A 20,542-nucleotide genomic window follows, 5' to 3' on the forward strand; every position below is an offset into this window, starting at 1 on the left:
TGCTCCCCGACTCACCCAAGCTCTCCTACTCCCCCAATCACTCCTACTACGCCAAGCTCTCCTACTCCCCCAAGCACTCCTACTCCCCCAAGCTCTCCTACTCCGCCAAGCTCTCCTACTCCCATAAGCTCTCCTACTCCCCAAAGATCTCCTACTCCCCCATGCTCTCCTACTCCCCAAGCTCGCCTGCTCCTCCAACTCTCCTACTCCCCCAAGCTCTCCTACTCCCTCCCCAAGCTCTCCTACTCCCCCAAGCTCTCCTACTCCCCCAAGCTCTCCTACTCGCCCATGCTCTCCTACTAGCCCAAGCTCTCCTACACCCCCAAGCTCTCCAACTCCCCCAAGTTCTCCTACTCCCCCAAGCTCTCGTACTCACACAAGCTCTCCTACTCCCCCAAGCTTTCCAACTCGCCTTAGCTCTCCTACGGCCCCAAGCTCTCCTGCTCCCCCAAGCACTCCTACTCCCCCCAAGCTCTCCTACTACTCCACGTTCTCCTACTCGCCCAAGCTCTCCTACTCCCCCAAGCTCTCCTACTGCCCCAAGCTCTCCTACTCCCCAAAGCTCTCCTACTCCCCCAAGCTTTCTTATTCCCACAAGCTCTCCTACTCCCCAAGCTCTCCTACTCCCCCAAACTTCCCTACTCCCCCAAGCTCTCCTACTCACCCAAGCTCTCCTACTCCCCCAAGCTCTCCTACTCCCCCAAGCTCTCCTACTCCCCCAAGCTCTCATACTCCCCAAGCTCTCATAGTCCCCCAAGCTCTCATACTCCCCCAATCTCTCATACCCCCCAAGCTCTCATACTCCCCCAAGATCTCATACTCCCCCAAGATCTCCTACTCCCCCAAGCTCTCATACTCCCCAAACTCTCATACTCCCCCAAGCACTCATACTCCCCCAATCTCTCATACTATCACAAGCACTCATACTCCCTCAAAGTCTCCTACTCCCCCAAGCTCTCCTACTCCCCCAATCTCTCCTACTCCCCCAATCTCTCCTGCTCCCCCAAGCTCACCTGCTCCCCCAAGCTCTCCTGCTCCCAACAAGCTCTCCTCCTCCCTCAAGCTCTCCTCCTCCCCCAAGCTCTCCTGCTCCCCCAAGCTCTCCTGCACTCCAAGCTCTCCTGCTCGCCAAGCTCTCCAGCTCCCGTAACTCTCCTGCAATCCCAAGCTCTCATACTCCCCCAAGCTTTCCTCCTCCCGCAAGCTCTCCTACTCCCCCAACTCTCCTACTCACCCAAGCTCTCCTACTCCACCAAGCTCTCCGAGTCCCCCAAGCTCTCCTACTCCCCAAGCTCACCTACTCCCCCAAGCTCTCCTTCTCACCCAAGCTCTCGTACTCCCCCAAGCTCACCTACTCCCCCAAGCTCTCCTAATCCCCCAAAGCTCTCCTACTCCCGCAAGTTCTCCTACTCCCGCAAGTTATCCTACTCCCCCCATCTCTCCTACTCCCCCAAGCTCTCCTACTCCCCCAAGCTCTCCTACTCCCCCAAGCTTTCCTACTCCCCCAAGCTCTCATACTCCCAACGCTCTCCTACTCCCCCAAACTTCACTACTCCCCCAAGCTCTCCTACTCACCCAAATTCTCCTACTCCCCCAAGCTCTCCTACTCCCCTAAGCTCTCCTACTCCCCCAAGCTCTCATACACCCCAAGCTCTCATACTCCCCCAAGCTCTCCTAATCCCTCAAAGCTCTCCTACTCCCGCAAGTTCTCCTACTCCCGCATGTTCTCCTACTCCCCCAATCTCTCCTACTCCCCCAAGGTCTCCTACTCCCCCAAGCTCTCCAATCCCCCATGCTTTCCTACTCCCCCAAGCTCTCCGACTCCCCAAGCTCTCCTACTCCCCCAAACTTCCCTACTCCCCCAAGCTCTCCTACTCACCCAAGCTGTCCTACTCCCCCAAGATCTCCTACTCCCCTAAGCTCTCCTACTCCCCCAAGCTCTCCTACTCCCCTAAGCTCTCCTACACCCCCAAGCTCCCCTACTCCCACAATCTCTCCTACTCTGGTAAGCTCTCCTAATCCGGTCAGCTCTCCCACTACTGAAAGCTCTCCTTCTCTCACAAGCTCTCCTTCTCGCCCACCTATCCTACGTCCCCAAGCTCTCCTATTCCGGGAAGCTCTCCGACTCCCCCAAGCTCTCCTACTCCCCCAAGCTCTCCGATTCCGGTAAGCTCTCCTACTCCCCAAAGCTCTCCTACTCCCCCAAGCTCTTTTGCTCTCACAAGCTCTCTTGCTCTCCCAAGTTTTCCTCATCCCCCAAGATCTCCTACTGCACCAAGCTCTCCTACTCCACCAAGCTCTCCTGCTCTGCTAAGCTATCCTACTCCCCCAATCTCTCCTATTCCCCCAAGCTCTCCTACTCCGGTAAGCTTTCCTGCACCCGCAAGCTCTCCGACTCCTGCATGCTTTCCTACTCCCGCAAGCTCTCCTACTCCCCGAGCTATCCTACTCCCCCAATCTCTTCTACTCCCCCAAGATCTCCTACTCCCCGAAGCTTTCCTACTCCTCCAAGCTCTCCTTTTCCCCCAAGCTCTCATGCTCCCCCAAGCTATCCTGCTCCCCCAAGCTCTCTTGCTCCCCCAAGCTCTCCTAATCACCCAAGCTCTCCTACTCGCCCAAGCTCTCCTACTCCCCCAAGCTCTCCTAATCCCGCAAGCTCTCCTACTCCCCCAAGCTCTCCTACTCCCCCAAGCTCTCCTACTCCCACAAGCTATCCCACTCCTCCAAGCTCTACTACTCCCCCAAACTCTCCTACTCCCGTAAGCTCTCCTACTGCCCCAAGCTCTCCTACTCCCCCAAGCTCTCCTACTACCCCAAGCTCTCCTACTCCCCAAGCTCTCCAACTCTCCCAAGCTCTCCTACACCCCCAAGCTCTCCTACTCACCCAAGCTCGCCTAATCCCAAAGCTCTCCTACTCCCCCAAAGTCTCCTCCTCCCTCAAGCTTTCCTACTCCCCCAAGCGCTCCTACTCCCCCAAGCTCTCCTGCTCCCCAAAGCTCTCCGACTCCCCCAAGCTCTCGTCCTCCCGCAAGCTCTCTTACTCCCCCAAGCTCTCCTACTCCCCCAATCTCTCCTACTCCCCCAACACTCCTACTCCGCCAAGCTCTCCTACTCCCCCAAGCTCTCCTACTCCCCAAATATCTCCTACTCCCCCAAGCTCTCCTACTCCCCAAGCTCGCCTGCTCCTCCAACTCTCCTACTCCCCCAAGCTCTCCTACTCCCTCCCCAAGCTCTCCTACTCCCCCAAGCTCTCCTACTCCCCCAAGCTCTCCTACTCGCCCATGCTCTGCTACTAGCCCAAGCTCTCCTACACCCACAAGCTCTCCAACTCCCCCAAGCTCTCCTGCTCCCCCAAGCTCTCGTACTCCCACAAGCTCTCCTACTCCCCCAAGCTCTCCAACTCGCCTTAGCTCTCCTACTCCCCCAAGCTCCCCTGCTCCCCCACGCTCTCCTACTCGCCCAAGCTCTCCTACTCCCCCAAGCTCTCCTACTCCCCCAAGCTCTCCAACTCCCCAAAGCTCTCCTACTCCCCCAAGCTTTCTTACTCCCACAAGCTCTCCTACTCCCCAAGCTCTCCTACTCCCCTAAACTTCCCTACTCCCCCAAGCACTCCTACTCCCCCAAGCTCTCCTACTCCCCCAAGCTCTCATACTCCCCAAGCTCTCATAGTCCCCCAAGCTCTCATACTCCCCCAATCTCTCATACCCCCCAAGCTCTCATACTCCCTCAAGATCTCATACTCCCCCATGCTCTCCTACTCCACCAAGCTCTCATACTCCCCAAGCTTTCATACTCCCCCAAGCACTCATACTCCCCCAATCTCTCATACGATCCCAAGCACTCATACTCCCTCAAAGTCTGCTACTCCCCCAAGCTCTCCTACTCCCCCAAGCTCTCCTACTCCCCCAATCTCTCCTGCTCCCCCAAGCTCACATGCTCCCCCAACTCTCCTGCTCCCCCAAGCTCTCCTCCTCCCTCAAGCTCTCCTCCTCCCCCAAGCTCTCCTGCTCCCCTAAGCTATCCTGCACTCTAAGCTCTCCTGCTCCCCAAGCTCTCCTATTCCACCAAGCTCTCCTAGTCCCCCAAGCTCTCCTACTCCCCAAGCTCACCTACTCCCCCAAGCTCTCCTTCTCACCCAAGCTCTCGTACTCCCCCAAGCTCATCTACTCCCCCAAGCTCTCCTAATCCCCCAACTCTCCTACTCACCCAAGCTCTCCTACTCCACCAAGCTCTCCTAGTCCCCCAACTCTCCTACTCACCCAAGCTCTCCTACTCCACCAAGCTCTCCTAATCCCCCAAAGCTCTCCTACTCCCGCAAGTTCTCCTACTCCCGCAACTTCTCCTACTCCCCCCATCTCTCCTACTCCCCCAAGCTCTCCTACTCCCCCAAGCTCTCCTACTCCCCCAAGCTTTCCTACTCCCCCAAGCTCTCACACTCCCAACGCTCTCCTACTCCCCCAAACTTCACTACTCCCCCAAGCTCTCCTACTCACCCAAATTCTCCTACTCCCCCAAGCTCTCCTACTCCCCTAAGCTCTCCTACTCCCCCAAGCTCTCCTACTCCCCTAAGCTCTCCTACTCCCCCAAGCTCTCATACTCCCCAAGCTCTCATACTCCCCCAAGCTCTCCTGATCCCCCAAAGCTCTCCTACTCCCGCAAGTTCTCCTACTCCCGCATGTTCTCCTACTCCCCCAATCTCTCCTACTCCCCAAAGCTCTCCTACTCACCCAAGCTCTCCAATCCCCCAAGCTTTCCTACTCCCCCAAGCTCTCCTACTCCCCAAGCTATCCTACTCCCCCAAACTTCCCTACTCCCCCAAGCTCTCCTACTCACCCAAGCTGTCGTACTCCCCCTAGCTCTCCTACTCCCCTTAGCTCTCCTACTCCCCCAAGCTCTCATACTCCCCAAGCTCTCATACTCCCCCAAGCTCTCATACTCCACCAAGCTCTCATACTCCCCTAAGCTCTCATACTCCCCCAATCTCTCATACTATCCCAAGCTCTCCTACTCCCCCAAGCTCTCCTACTCCCCCAATCTCTCCTGTTCCCCCAAGCTCACCTGCTCCCCCAAGCTGTCCTGCTCCCCCAATCTCTCCTCCATCCCCCAAGCTCTCCTCCTCCCCCAAGCTCTCCTGCTCCCCCAAGCTCTCCTGCACCCCAAGCTCTCCTGCTCCCCAAGCTCTCCTGCTCCCGTAACTCTCCTGCACTCCCAAGTTCTCATACTCCCCCAAGCTTTCCTCCTCCCGCAAGCTCTCCTACTCCCCCAAACTCTCCTACTCCCCCAAGCTGTCCTACTCCCACAAGCTCTCCTACTCCCCCAACTCTCCTACTCACACAAGCTCTCCTACTCCACCAAGCTCTCCTACTCCCCCAAGCTCTCCTACTCCCCCAAGATCACCTACTGCCTCAAGCTCTCCTACTCACCCAAGCTCTCCTACTCCCCCAAGCTATCCGTCTCCCCCAAGCTCTCCTACTCCGGTAAGCGTACCTACACACACAAGCTCTCCAACTCCGGTATGCTCTCCTACTCCCCCAAGCTCTACAACTCCCCCACCTATCCTACTCACCCAAGCTATCCTACTCCGGTCAGCTCTCCTACTCCAGTCAGCTCTCCTATTCCGGTCAGCTCTCCTACTCCGGTCAGCTCTCCTACTCCGGTAAGTTCTCCTACTCCGGTAAGCTCTCCTACTGTGGTAAGCTCTCCTACTCCGGTAAGCTCTCCTACTCCGGTCAGCTATCCCATTCCTGAAACCTCTCCCACTCTCACAAACTCTCCTACTCCCCGACCTATCCTACGCCCGCAAGCTCTCCTATTCCGGGAAGCTCTCCGACTCCCCCAAGCTCTACGATTCCGGTAAGCTCTCCTACTCTCCAAAGCTCTCCTACTCCCCCAAGCTCTCCTACTCCGGTAAGCTTACCTACACCCGCAAGCTCTCCGACTCCTGTATGCTTTCCTACTTCCTCAAGCTCTCCTACTCCCCCAACTATCCTACTCCCCCAAGCTCTCCTACTCCCCCAAGCTCTCCTACTCCCCCAAGCTCTCCTACTCCCCAAAGCTCACCTATTCTTCCAAGCTCTCCGAATCCCCCAAGCTCTGCTACTCCCCCAAGCTCTCCTACTCCCACAAGCTCTCCTACTCCCTCAAGCTCTCGTCCTCCCCCAAGCTCTCCTGCTCCCCTAAGCTCTCCTGCACTCCAAGCTCTCCTGCTCCCCAAGCTCTCCTACTCCACCAAGCTCTCCTAGTCCCCCAAGCTCTCCTACTCCCCAAGCTCACCTACTCCCCCAAGCTCTCCTTCTCACCCAAGCTCTCGTACTCCCCCAAGCTCATCTACTCCCCCAAGCTCTCCTAATCCCCCAACTCTCCTACTCCACCAAGCTCTCCTAGTCCCCCAACTCTCCTACTCACCCAAGCTCTCCTACTCCACCAAGCTCTCCTAATCCCCCAAAGCTCTCCTACTCCCGCAAGTTCTCCTACTCCCGCAAGTTCTCCTACTCCCCCCATCTCTCCTACTCCCCCAAGCTCTCCTACTCCCCCAAGCTCTCCTACTCCCCCAAGCTTTCCTACTCCCCCAAGCTCTCACACTCCCAACGCTCTCCTACTCCCCCAAACTTCACTACTCCCCCAAGCTCTCCTACTCACCCAAATTCTCCTACTCCCCCAAGCTCTCCTACTCCCCTAAGCTCTCCTACTCCCCCAAGCTCTCATACTCCCCAAGCTCTCATACTCCCCCAAGCTCTCCTAATCCCCCAAAGCTCTCCTACTCCCGCAAGTTCTCCTACTCCCGCATGTTCTCCTACTCCCCCAATCTCTCCTACTCCCCAAAGATCTCCTACTCCCCCAAGCTCTCCAATCCCCCAAGCTTTCCTACTCCCCCAAGCTTTCCTACTCCCCAAGCTATCCTACTCCCCCAAACTTCCCTACTCCCCCAAGCTCTCCTACTCACCCAAGCTGTCGTACTCCCCCAAGCTCTCCTACTCCCCTTAGCTCTCCTACTCCCCCAAGCTCTCATACTCCCCAAGCTCTCATACTCCCCCAAGCTCTCATACTCCACCAAGCTCTCATACTCCCCTAAGCTCTCATACTCCCCCAATCTCTCATACTATCCCAAGCTCTCCTACTCCCCAAAGCTCTCCTACTCCCCCAATCTCTCCTGTTCCCCCAAGCTCACCTGCTCCCCCAAGCTCTCCTGCTCCCCCAAGCTCTCCTCCATCCCCCAAGCTCTCCTCCTCCCCCAAGCTCTCCTGCTCCCCCAAGCTCTCCTGCACCCCAAGCTCTCCTGCTCCCCAAGCTCTCCTGCTCCCGTAACTCTCCTGCACTCCCAAGCTCTCATACTCCCCCAAGCTTTCCTCCTCCCGCAAGCTCTCCTACTCCCCCAAACTCTCCTACTCCCCCAAGCTGTCCTACTCCCACAAGCTCTCCTACTCCCCCAACTCTCCTACTCACCCAAGCTCTCCTACTCCACCAAGCTCTCCTACTCCCCCAAGCTCTCCTCCTCCCCCAAGATCACCTACTCCCTCAAGCTCTCCTACTCACCCAAGCTCTCCTACTCCCCCAAGCTCTCCGTCTCCCCCAAGCTCTCCTACTCCGGTAAGCGTACCTACACACACAAGCTCTCCAACTCCGGTATGCTCTCCTACTCCCCCAAGCTCTACAGCTCCCCCACCTATCCTACTCACACAAGCTATCCTACTCCGGTCAGCTCTCCTACTCCAGTCAGCTCTCCTATTCCGGTCAGCTCTCCTACTCCGGTCAGCTCTCCTACTCCGGTAAGTTCTCCTACTCCGGTAAGCTCTCCTACTGTGGTAAGCTCTCCTACTCCGGTAAGCTCTCCTACTCCGGTCAGCTCTCCCATTAATGAAACCTCTCCCACTCTCACAAACTCTCCTACTCCCCGACCTATCCTACGCCCGCAAGCTCTCCTATTCCGGGAAGCTCTCCGACTCCCCCAAGCTCTCCGATTCCGGTAAGCTCTCCTACTCTCCAAAGCTCTCCTACTCCCCCAAGCTCTCTTGCTCTCCCAAGCTCTCTTGCTCTCCCAAGTTTTCCTACTCCCCCAAGATCTCCAACTCCATCAAGCTCTCCTGCTCCACCAAGCTCTCCTACTCCACCAAGCTCTCCTGCCCGCTAACCTATCCCACTCCCCCAATCTCTCCTATTCCCCCAAGCTCTCCTACTCCGGTAAGCTTACCTACACCGGCAAGCTCTCCGACTCCTGTATGCTTTCCTACTTCCTCAAGCTCTCCTACTCCCCCAACTATCCTACTCCCCCAAGCTCTCCTACTCCGCCAAGCTCTCCTACTCCCCCAAGCTCTCCTACTCCCCAAATATCTCCTACTCCCCCAAGCTCTCCTACTCCCCAAGCGCGCCTGCTCCTCCAACTCTCCTACTCCCCCAAGCTCTCCTACTCCCTCCCCAAGCTCTCCTACTCCCCCAAGCTCTCCTACTCCTCCAAGCTCTCTACTCGCCAAAGCTCTGTTAATCCCCCAAGCTCTGCTACTCCCCCAAGCTCTCCTACTCCCCTAAGCTCTCCTACACCCCCAAGCTCTCCTACTCCCCCAATCTCTCCTACTCTGGTAAGCTCTCCTAATCCGGTCAGCTCTCCCACTACTGAAAGCTCTCCTTCTCTCACAAGCTCTCCTTCTCGCCCACCTATCCTACGTCCCCAAGCTCTCCTATTCCGGGAAGCTCTCCGACTCCCCCAAGCTCTCCTACTCCCCCAAGCTCTCCGATTCCGGTAAGCTCTCCTACTCCCCAAAGCTCTCCTACTCCCCCAAGCTCTTTTGCTCTCACAAGCTCTCTTGCTCTCCCAAGTTTTCCTCATCCCCCAAGATCTCCTACTGCACCAAGCTCTCCTACTCCACCAAGCTCTCCTGCTCTGCTAAGCTATCCTAATCCCCCAATCTCTCCTATTCCCCCAAGCTCTCCTACTCCGGTAAGCTTACCTGCACCCGCAAGCTCTCCGACTCCTGCATGCTTTCCTACTCCCGCAACCTCTCCTACTCCCCGAGCTATCCTACTCCCCCAATCTCTTCTACTCGCCCAAGCTCTCCTACTCCCCGAAGCTTTCCTACTCCTCCAAGCACTCCTTCTCCCCCAAGCTCTCATGCTCCCCCAAGCTATCCTGCTCCCCCAAGCTCTCTTGCTCCCCCAAGCTCTCCTAATCACCCAAGCTCTCCTACTCGCCCAAGCTCTCCTACTCCCCCAAGCTCTCCTAATCCCGCAAGCTCTCCTACTCCCCCAAGCTCTCCTACTCCCCCAAGCTCTCCTACTCCCACAAGCTATCCTACTCCTCCAAGCTCTACTACTCCCCCAAACTCTCCTACTCCCGTAAGCTCTCCTACTGCCCCAAGCTCTCCTACTCCCCCAAGCTCTCCTACTACCCCAAGCTCGCCTAATCCCAAAGCTCTCCTACTCCCCCAAGCACTCCTCCTCCCTCAAGCTTTCCTACTCCCCCAAGCGCTCCTACTCCCCCAAGCTCTCCTGCTCCCCAAAGCTCTCCGACTCCCCCAAGCTCTCTTACTCCCCCAAGCTCTCGTCCTCCCGCAAGCTCTCTTACTCCCCCAAGCTCTCCTACTCGCCCAAGCTCTCCTACTACCCCAAGCTCTCCGACACCCCCAAGCTCTCCTACTCCCCCAGTTCTCTTACACCCCCAAGGTCTCTTACTCCCGCAAGCTCTCTTACTCCCCCAAGCTCTCTTACACCCCCAAGCTCTCTTACTCCCCCAAGCTCTCTTACTCTCCCAAGCTCTCCAACTCCGGTAATCTCTCCTGCGCCCCCAAGCTATCCTGCTCCCCCAAGCTCTCCTTCTCCCCCAAGCTCTCCTACAACCCCATGCTCTCCTACTCCCCCAAGCTCTCCTACTCCCCCAAGCTCTCCTACTCCCCCAAGCTCTCCTAAGCCCCCGAGCTCTCCAACTCCCCCATGCCCTCCTACTCCCCCAAGATCTCCTACTCCGGGAAGCTCTCATACTCCGGGAAGCTCTCCTATGACCCCAATCTCTCCTACTCCGCCAAGTTCTCCTACTCCCCCATGCTCCCCGACTCACCCAAGCTCTCCTACTCCCCCAATCACTCCTACTACGCCAAGCTCTCCTACTCCCCCAAGCACTCCTACTCCCCCAAGCTCTCCTACTCCGCCAAGCTCTCCTACTCCCATAAGCTCTCCTACTCCCCAAAGATCTCCTACTCCCCCAAGCTCTCCTACTCCCCAAGCTCGCCTGCTCCTCCAACTCTCCTACTCCCCCAAGCTCTCCTACTCCCTCCCCAAGCTCTCCTACTCCCCCAAGCTCTCCTACTCCCCCAAGCTCTCCTACTCGCCCATGCTCTCCTACTAGCCCAAGCTCTCCTACACCCCCAAGCTCTCCAACTCCCCCAAGTTCTCCTACTCCCCCAAGCTCTCGTACTCACACAAGCTCTCCTACTCCCCCAAGCTTTCCAACTCGCCTTAGCTCTCCTACGGCCCCAAGCTCTCCTGCTCCCCCAAGCACTCCTACTCCCCCAAGCTCTCCTACTACTCCACGTTCTCCTACTCGCCCAAGCTCTCCTACTCCCCCAAGCTCTCCTACTCCCCCAAGCTCTCCTACTCCCCAAAGCTCTCCTACTCCCCCAAGCTTTCTTATTCCCACAAGCTCTCCTACTCCCCAAGCTCTCCTACTCCCCCAAACTTCCCTACTCCCCCAAGCTCTCCTACTCACCCAAGCTCTCCTACTCCCCCAAGCTCTCCTACTCCCCCAAGCTCTCCTACTCCCCCAAGCTCTCATACTCCCCAAGCTCTCATAGTCCCCCAAGCTCTCATACTCCCCCAATCTCTCATACCCCCCAAGCTCTCATACTCCCCCAAGATCTCATACTCCCCCAAGATCTCCTACTCCCCCAAGCTCTCATACTCCCCAAACTCTCATACTCCCCCAAGCACTCATACTCCCCCAATCTCTCATACTATCCCAAGCACTCATACTCCCTCAAAGTCTCCTACTCCCCCAAGCTCTCCTACTCCCCCAATCTCTCCTACTCCCCCAATCTCTCCTGCTCCCCCAAGCTCACCTGCTCCCCCAAGCTCTCCTGCTCCCAACAAGCTCTCCTCCTCCCTCAAGCTCTCCTCCTCCCCCAAGCTCTCCTGCTCCCCCAAGCTCTCCTGCACTCCAAGCTCTCCTGCTCCCCAAGCTCTCCAGCTCCCGTAACTCTCCTGCAATCCCAAGCTCTCATACTCCCCCAAGCTTCCCTCCTCCCGCAAGCTCTCCTACTCCCCCAACTCTCCTACTCACCCAAGCTCTCCTACTCCACCAAGCTCTCCGAGTCCCCCAAGCTCTCCTACTCCCCAAGCTCACCTACTCTCCCAAGCTCTCCTTCTCACCCAAGCTCTCGTACTCCCCCAAGCTCACCTACTCCCCCAAGCTCTCCTAATCCCCCAAAGCTCTCCTACTCCCGCAAGTTCTCCTACTCCCGCAAGTTTTCCTACTCCCCCCATCTCTCCTACTCCCCCAAGCTCTCCTACTCCCCCAAGCTCTCCTACTCCCCCAAGCTTTCCTACTCCCCCAAGCTCTCATACTCCCAACGCTCTCCTACTCCCCCAAACTTCACTACTCCCCCAAGCTCTCCTACTCACCCAAATTCTCCTACTCCCCCAAGCTCTCCTACTCCCCTAAGCTCTCCTACTCCCCCAAGCTCTCATACACCCCAAGCTCTCATACTCCCCCAAGCTCTCCTAATCCCTCAAAGCTCTCCTACTCCCGCAAGTTCTCCTACTCCCGCATGTTCTCCTACTCCCCCAATCTCTCCTACTCCCCCAAGGTCTCCTACTCCCCCAAGCTCTCCAATCCCCCAAGCTTTCCTACTCCCCCAAGCTCTCCGACTCCCCAAGCTCTCCTACTCCCCCAAACTTCCCTACTCCCCCAAGCTCTCCTACTCACCCAAGCTGTCCTACTCCCCCAAGATCTCCTACTCCCCTAAGCTCTCCTACTCCCCCAAGCTCTCCTACTCCCCTAAGCTCTCCTACACCCCCAAGCTCTCCTACTCCCACAATCTCTCCTACTCTGGTAAGCTCTCCTAATCCGGTCAGCTCTCGCACTACTGAAAGCTCTCCTTCTCTCACAAGCTCTCCTTCTCGCCCACCTATCCTACGTCCCCAAGCTCTCCTATTCCGGGAAGCTCTCCGACTCCCCCAAGCTCTCCTACTCCCCCAAGCTCTCCGATTCCGGTAAGCTCTCCTACTCCCCAAAGCTCTCCTACTCCCCCAAGCTCTTTTGCTCTCACAAGCTCTCTTGCTCTCCCAAGTTTTCCTCATCCCCCAAGATCTCCTACTGCACCAAGCTCTCCTACTCCACCAAGCTCTCCTGCTCTGCTAAGCTATCCTACTCCCCCAATCTCTCCTATTCCCCCAAGCTCTCCTACTCCGGTAAGCTTTCCTGCACCCGCAAGCTCTCCGACTCCTGCATGCTTTCCTACTCCCGCAAGCTCTCCTACTCCCCGAGCTATCCTACTCCCCCAATCTCTTCTACTCCCCCAAGATCTCCTACTCCCCGAAGCTTTCCTACTCCTCCAAGCTCTCCTTTTCCCCCAAGCTCTCATGCTCCCCCAAGCTATCCTGCTCCCCCAAGCTCTCTTGCTCCCCCAAGCTCTCCTAATCACCCAAGCTCTCCTACTCGCCCAAGCTCTCCTACTCCCCCAAGCTCTCCTAATCCCGCAAGCTCTCCTACTCCCCCAAGCTCTCCTACTCCCCCAAGCTCTCCTACTCCCACAAGCTATCCCACTCCTCCAAGCTCTACTACTCCCCCAAACTCTCCTACTCCCGTAAGCTCTCCTACTGCCCCAAGCTCTCCTACTCCCCCAAGCTCTCCTACTACCCCAAGCTCTCCTACTCCCCAAGCTCTCCAACTCTCCCAAGCTCTCCTACACCCCCAAGCTCTCCTACTCACCCAAGCTCGCCTAATCCCAAAGCTCTCCTACTCCCCCAAAGTCTCCTCCTCCCTCAAGCTTTCCTACTCCCCCAAGCGCTCCTACTCCCCCAAGCTCTCCTGCTCCCCAAAGCTCTCTTACTCCCCCAAGCTCTCCTACTCGCCCAAGCTCACCTACTACCCCAAGCTCTGCGACTCCCCCAAGCTCTCCTACTCCCCCAGTTCTCTTACACCCCCAAGGTCTCTTACTCCCCCAAGCTATCTTACTCCCCCAAGCTCTCTTACACCCCCAAGCTCTCTTACACCCCCAAGCTCTCTTACTCTCCCAAGCTCTCCAACTCCGGTAAGCTCTCCTGCGCCCCCAAGCTATCCTGCTCACCCAAGCTCTCCTTCTCCCTCAAGCTCTCCTACAACCCCATGCTCTCCTACTCCCCCAAGCTCTCCTACTCCCCCAAGCTCTCCTACTCCCCCAAGCTCTCCTAAGCCCCCGAGCTCTCCAACTCCCCCATGCCCTCCTACTCCCCCAAGATCTCCTACTCCGGGAAGCTCTCATACTCCGGGAAGCTCTCCTATGACCCCAATCTCTCCTACTCCGCCAAGTTCTCCTACTCCCCCATGCTCCCCGACTCCCCCAAGCTCTCCTACTCCCCCAATCACTCCTACTCCGCCAAGCTCTCCTACTCCCCCAAGCACTCCTACTCCCCCAAGCTCTCCTACTCCCCAAAGATCTCCTACTCCCCCAAGCTCTCCTACTCCCCAAGCTCGCCTGCTCCTCCAACTCTCCTACTCCCCCAAGCTCTCCTACTCCCTCCCCAAGCTCTCCTACTCCCCCAAGCACTCCTACTCCCCCAAGCTCTCCTACTCCGGGAAGCTCTCGTACTCCCCCAAGCTCTCCTACTCCCCCAATCTCTCCTACTCCCCTAACTCTCGTACTCCTCCACGCTCTCCTACTCGCCCAAGCTCTCCTACTCCCCCAAGCTCTCCTACTCCCGCAAGCTCTCCTACTCCCCAAAGCTCTCCTACTCCCCCAAGCTTTCTTACTCCCACAAGCTCTCCTACTCCCCAAGCTCTCCTACTCCCCCAAACTTCCCTACTGCCCCAAGCTCTCCTACTCACCCAAGCTTTCCTACTCCCCCAAGCTCTCCTACTCCCCCAAGCTCTCCTACTCCGCCAAGCTCTCATACTCCCCAAGCTCTCATAGTCCCCCAAGCTCTCATACTCCCCAATCTCTCATACCCCCCAAGCTCTCATACTCCCCCAAGATCTCATACTCCCCCAAGCTCTCCTACTTCCCCAAGCTCTCATACTCCCCAAACTCTCATACTCCCCCAAGCACTCATACTCCCCCAATCTCTCATACTATCACAAGCAGTCATACTCCCTCAAAGTCTCCTACTCCCCCAAGCTCTCCTACTCCCCCAAGCTCTCCTACTCCCCCAATCTCTCCTGCTCCCCCAAGCTCACCTGCTCCCCCAAGCTCTCCTGCTCCCAACAAGCTCTCCTCCTCCCTCAAGCTCTCCTCCTCCCCCAAGCTCTCCTGCTCCCCCAAGCTCTCCTGCACTCCAAGCTCTCCTGCTCCCCAAGCTCACCAGCTCCCGTAACTCTCCTGCACTCCCAAGCTCTCTTACTCCCCCAAGCTTTCCTCCTCCCGCAAGCTCTCCTACTCCCCCAACTCTCCTACTCACCCAAGCTCTCCTACTCCACCAAGCTCTCCTAGTCCCCCAAGCTCTCCTACTCCCCAAGCTCACCTACTCCCCCAAGCTCTCCTTCTCACCCAAGCTCTCGTACTCCCCCAAGCTCACCTACTCCCCCAAGCTCTCCTACTCCCCCAAGCTCTCCTACTCCCCCAAGCTTTCCTACTCCCCCAAGCTCTCATACTCCCAACGCTCTCCTACTCACCCAAACTTCACTACTCCCCCAAGCTCTCCTACTCACCCAAATTCTCCTCCTCCACCAAGCTCTCCTACTCCCCTAAGCTCTCTTACTCCCCCAAGCTCTCATACTCCCCAAGCTGTCATACTCCCCCAAGCTCTCCTAATCCCCCAAAGCTCTCCTACTCCCGCAACTTCTCCTACTCCCGCATGTTCTCCTACTCCCCCAATCTCTCCTACTCCCCCAAGCTCTCCTACTCCCCCAAGCTCTCCAATCCCCCAAGCTTTCCTACTCCCCCAAGCTCTCCGACTCCCCAAGCTCTCCTACTCCCCAAAACTTCCCTACTCCCCCAAGCTCTCCTACTCACCCAAGCTGTCCTACTCCCCCAAGATCTCCTACTCCCCTAAGCTCTCCTACTCCCCCAAGCTCTCATACTCCACAAGCTCTCATACTCCCCCAAGCTCTCATACTCCACCAAGCTCTCATACACCCCGAAGCTCTCATACTCCCCCAATCTCTCATACTATCCCAAGCTCTCCTACTCCCCCAAGCTCTCCTACTCCCCCAATCTCTCCTGCTCCCCCAAGCTCACCTGCTCCCCCAAGCTCTCCTGCTCCCCCAAGCTCTCCTCCTCCCCCAAGCTCTCCTCCTCCCCCAAGCTCTCCTGCTCCCCCAAGCTCTCCTGCACCCCAAGCTCTCCTGCTCCCCAAGCTCTCCTGCTCCCGTAACTCTCCTGCACTCCCAAGCTCTCATACTCCCCCAAGCTTTCCTCCTCCCGCAAGCTCTCCTACTCCCCCAAACTCTCCTACTCCCCCAAGCTCTCCTACTCCCACAACCTCTCCTACTCCCCCAGCTCTCCTACTCACCCAAGCTCTCCTACTCCACCAATCTCTCCTACTCCCCCAAGCTCTCCTACTCCCCGAATATCACCTACTCCCTCAAGCTCTCCTACTCACCCAAGCTCTCCTACTCCCCCAAGCTCACCTACTCCCGTAAGCTCTCCTAATCCCCCAAAGCTCTCCTACTGCCGCAAGTTTTCTTACTCCCGCAAGCTCTCCTACTCCCACAAGCTCTCATACTTCTCCAAGCTCACCGTCTCCCCCAAGCTCTCCTACTCCGGTTAGCGTACCTACACACACAAGCTCTCCAACTCCGGTATGCTCTCCTACTCCCCCAAGCTCTACAACTCCCCCACCTATCCTACTCCCCCAAGCTATCCTACTCCGGTCAGCTCTCCTACTCCAGTCAGCTCTACTATTCCGGTCAGCTCTCCTACTCCGGTCAGCTCTCCTACTCCGGTAAGTTCTCCTACTCCGGTAAGCTCTCCTACTCTGGTAAGCTTTCCTACTCCGGTAAGCTCTCCTACTCCGGTCAGCTCTCCCATTCCTGAAACCTCTCCCACTCTCACAAACTCTCCTACTCCCCGACCTATCCTACGCCCGCAAGCTCTCCTTTCCGGGAAGCTCTCCGACTCCCCCAAGCTCTCCTACTCCCCCAAGCTCTCCGATTCCGGTAAGCTCTCCTACTCTCCAAAGCTCTCCTACTCCCCCAAGCTCTCTTGCTCTCCCAAGCTCTCTTGCTCTCCCAAGTTTTCCTACTCCCCCAAGATCTCCAACTCCATCAAGCTCTCCTACTCCACCAAGCTCTCCTACTCCACCAAGCTCTCCTGCTCCGCTAACCTATCCCACTCCCCCAATCTCTCCTATTCCCCCAAACTCTCCTATTCCGGTAAGCTTACCTACACCCGCAAGCTCTCCGACTCCTGTATGCTTTCCTACTACCTCAAGCTCTCCTACTCCCCCAACTATCCTACTCCCCCAAGCCCTCCTACTCCCCCAAGCTCTCCTACTCCCCCAAGCTCTCCTACTCCCCAAAGCTCACTTACTCATCCAAGCTCTCCGAATCCCCCAAGCTCTGCTACTCCCCCAAGCTCTCCTACTCCCACAAGCTCTCCTACTCCCCCAAGCTCTCCTACTCCTCCAAGCTCTCTACTCCCCAAAGCTCTCCTAATCCCCCAAGATCTGCTACTCCCCCAAGCTCTCCTACTCCCCTAAGCTCTCCTACACCCCCAAGCTCTCCTACTCCCCCAAGCTCTCCAACTCCCCCAAGCTCTCCTACTCCCCCAAGCTCTCCTACTCCCCCAGGCTCTCCTACTCCCACACGCTCTCCGACTCCAGTTCGCTATCCTACTCCCGCAAGCTCTCCTACTCCGGTAAGCTCACCAACTCCCGCAACCTCTCCATTTCCGGTAAGCTTACCTACTCCCTCAAGCTCTCCTACGCTGGTCAGCTTACCTACACCTCCAAGTTCCCCTACTCCGGTATGCTCTCCTACTTCCCCAAGCTCTCATACTCCGGTAAGCTCTCCTACACCCCCAAGCTATCCGACTCCCCCAAGCTCTCCGACTCCCCCAAGCTCTCCGACTCCGGGAAACTCTCCTGCACCCGCAAGCTCTCCTTTTCCCCCAAGCTCTACTACTCTGGTAAGCTCTCCTGCTCCTCCAATCTCTCCTTCTCTCCCAAGCTCTCCCCTTCCCCCAAGCTCTCCTAATCCGATCAGCTCTCCTACTCCCCCAAACTCTTCTACTCACCCAAGCTTTCCTACTCCGCGAAGCTCTCCAACTCCCCCAAGCTCTCCGACTCCCCCAAGCTCTCCTACTCCCCCAAGCTCGCGTACTCCCCCAAATTCTCCTACTCCCCCAAATTATCCTAATCCGGTCAGCTCTCCTACTCCTATCAGCTCTCCTACCCCGGTCAGCTCTCCTGCTCCCCCATCTCTCCTACTCCCCCAAGCTCTCCTACTCCCCCAAGCTCTGCTACTCCCCAAGCTCTCCTACTCCTCCAAGCTCTCCTACTCCGCCAAGCTCTCCTACTCCCCCAAGCTCTCCTACTCCCCTAAGCTCTCCTACTCCCCCAAGCTCTCCTACTCCCCCAAACTCTCCTCCTGCCCCAAGCTCTCCTACTCCCCAAGCTCTCCTACTCTCCCAAGCTCTCCTACACCCCCAAGCTCTCTTACTCCCCCAAGCTCTCCTAATCACCAAAGTCCTCCTACTCCGGTCAGCCCTCCTATTCCAGTGACCTCTCCTACGCCCACAAGCTCTCCGACTCTCCCAAGCTCTCATAATTTTGTACGATCTCCAGCACCGTTTAGCTCTCCTACACCACTAAGCTCTCCTACTCCCTCAAGATCTCCTACTCCCTCAAGCTCTCCTACTCCGCCAAGCTCTTCTACTCTGGTAAGCTCTCCTAATCCCCGAAGGTCTCCTTCTCCCCCAAATTCTACTGCTTCCCCAAGCTCATCTGCTCCGGTAATCTTTCTTACTCCGGTAAGCTCTCCTACTCCCCCAAGCTCTCCAACTCCCGCAAGCTCTCCGACTCCAGGAACCTCTCCTGCTCCCCCAAGCTCACCTACTCCAGGAACCTCTCCTGCTCCCCCAAGATCTCCTTTTCCGGCAAACTCTCCCACTCACGCAAGCTCTCATACACCCCAAGCTCTCATATTCCCCCAAGCTCTCATACGCCACCATGCTCATATACGCCCCCAAGCTCTCCTACTCCCCCAAGCTCTCCCACTCCCCCAAGCTCTCCGACTCCCCCAAGCTCTCCTACTCCCCCAAGCTCTCCTACTCCCCCAAGCTCTTCTACTCACCCAAGATCTCTAACTCCCACAAGCTCTCCTACTCCCCAAAGCTCTCTTACTCGCCCAAGCTCTCCTACTCGCCCAAGCTCTCCTACTCCCCCAAGCTCTCCTACTCCCCCAAGCTCTCCTACTCCCCCAAGCTCTCTTACACCCCCAAGCTCTCTTACTCCCCCAAGCTCTCTTACTCCCCCAATCTCTCTTACTCCCACAAGTTCTCTTACTCCCACAAGCTCTCTTACTCCCCCAAGCTCTCTTACTGCCCCAAGCTCTCCTACTCTGCCAAGTTCTCCTACTCCTCCAAGCTCTCCCACTCCCCCAAGCTCCCCGATTCCCCCACGCTCTCCGACTCACCGGTAAGCTCTCCTACACCAGTAAGCTCTTCTAGTCCCTCAAGCTCTCCTACTCCCTCAAGCTCTCCTACTCCCTCAAGCTCTTCTACTCTGGTAAGCTCTCCTAATCACCGAAGCTCTCCTTCTCCCCCAAATTCTACTGCTTCCCCAAGCTCTCCTGCTCCGGTAAACTTTCTTACTCCGGTATGCTCTCCTACTCCCCCAAGTTCTCCAACTCCAGGAACCTCTCCTGCTCCGCCAAGCTCTCCTACTCCAGGAACCTCTACTGCTCCCCGAAGCTCTCCTTTTCCGGCAAATTCTCCTACTCCGCCAAGCTCTCATACACCCCAAGCTCTCATACTCGGCCAAGCTCTCATATGCCCCCAAGCTCTCATACGCCCCCAAGGTCTCATACGCCCCCAAGCACTCATACGCCCCCACGCTCTCATACGCCCCCAAGCTCTCATAAGATCCCAAGCTCTCATAGTCACTCAGCCTCTCATACTCCCCCAGCCTCTCATACTCCCCCAGCCTCTGATACTCCCCCAGCCTCACATACTCCCCCAGCCTCTCATAATCACCCTGGCTCTCGTACTCCCCCAGGCTCTCATACTACCCCAGGCTCTCATAATCCACCAGGTTCTCATACTCCCCCAGGCTCTCCTACTCGCCCAGGCTCTCCTACGCCCCCAGGCTCTCCTACTCCCCCAAGCTCTCCTACTCCCCCAAGCTCTCCTACTCCCCCAAACTCTCCTAGTCCCCCAATCTCTCCTTCTGCCCCAAGCTCTCCTTCTCCCCCTTTCCCTCCTTCTCCCCATTGCTCTCCTTCTCCCCCAAGCGCTTCCTTCTCCTCCAAGCTCTCCTACTCCCCCAAGCTCTCCTACTCCCCCAAGCTCTGCTACTTCCCCAATTTCTCCTACTCGCCCAAGCTCTCCTACGCCCCCAAGCTCTCCTACTCCCCCAAGCTCTCCAACTCCCCCAAGCTCTCATACTTCCCCAAGCTCTCCTACTCCCGCAAGATCTCCTACACCCCCTAGCACTCTTACTCCCCCAAGCTCTCTTATTCCCCCAAGCTCTCTTACTCCCCCAAGCTCTCCTACTCTGCCACGTTCTCCTACTCCTCCAAGCTCTCCTACACCCCAAGCTCCCCGACTCCAACAAGCTCTCCGACTCCCCAAAGCTCTCCTACTCCGGTCAGGTCTCCTATTCCGGTAAGCTCTCCTACACCCGTAAGCTCTCCTACTCCCTCAAGCTCTCATACTCCTGGGTGGTATCAGTCACTGTGTGTGTGGGGGTGATCAGTCACTGTGTGGGGGGGATCAGTCACTGTGTGTGGAGGGGATAAGTCACGGTGTGTGGAGGGGAGGGATCAGTCACTGTGTCTGTTGGGGATTCAGTTACTGTGTGTGTCGGGAGTGTTCAGTCACTGTGTTTGTGGCTGGGATCAGTCGCTGTGTGTGGGGGAATCAGTCACTGTGTGTGTGGGGGATCAGTCACTGTGTGTGGGTCGGGGCATCAGTCAATGTGTGTGGGTCGAGAGCATCATTCACTGTGTGTGGGGGAGATCAGTCACTGTGTGTGTGGGGGATCAGTCACTGCGTGTGGGGGTGATCAGTCACTGTGTGTGTGGGGGGATCAGTCGCTGAGTGGGGGGGATCAGTCACTGTGTTTGGGGGGGATAAGTCACTGTGTGTGTCTGGGGGGGATCAGTCACTGTGTATGGGGGTATCAGTCACTGTGTTTGGGGCGGATAAGTCACTGTGTGTGTGTGGGGATCAGTCGCTGAGTGGGGGGGATCAGTCACTGTGTT

Source organism: Pristiophorus japonicus, unplaced genomic scaffold, assembly GCF_044704955.1.
Source record: "Pristiophorus japonicus isolate sPriJap1 unplaced genomic scaffold, sPriJap1.hap1 HAP1_SCAFFOLD_33, whole genome shotgun sequence".
NCBI classification, from domain to species: Eukaryota; Metazoa; Chordata; class Chondrichthyes; family Pristiophoridae; genus Pristiophorus; species Pristiophorus japonicus.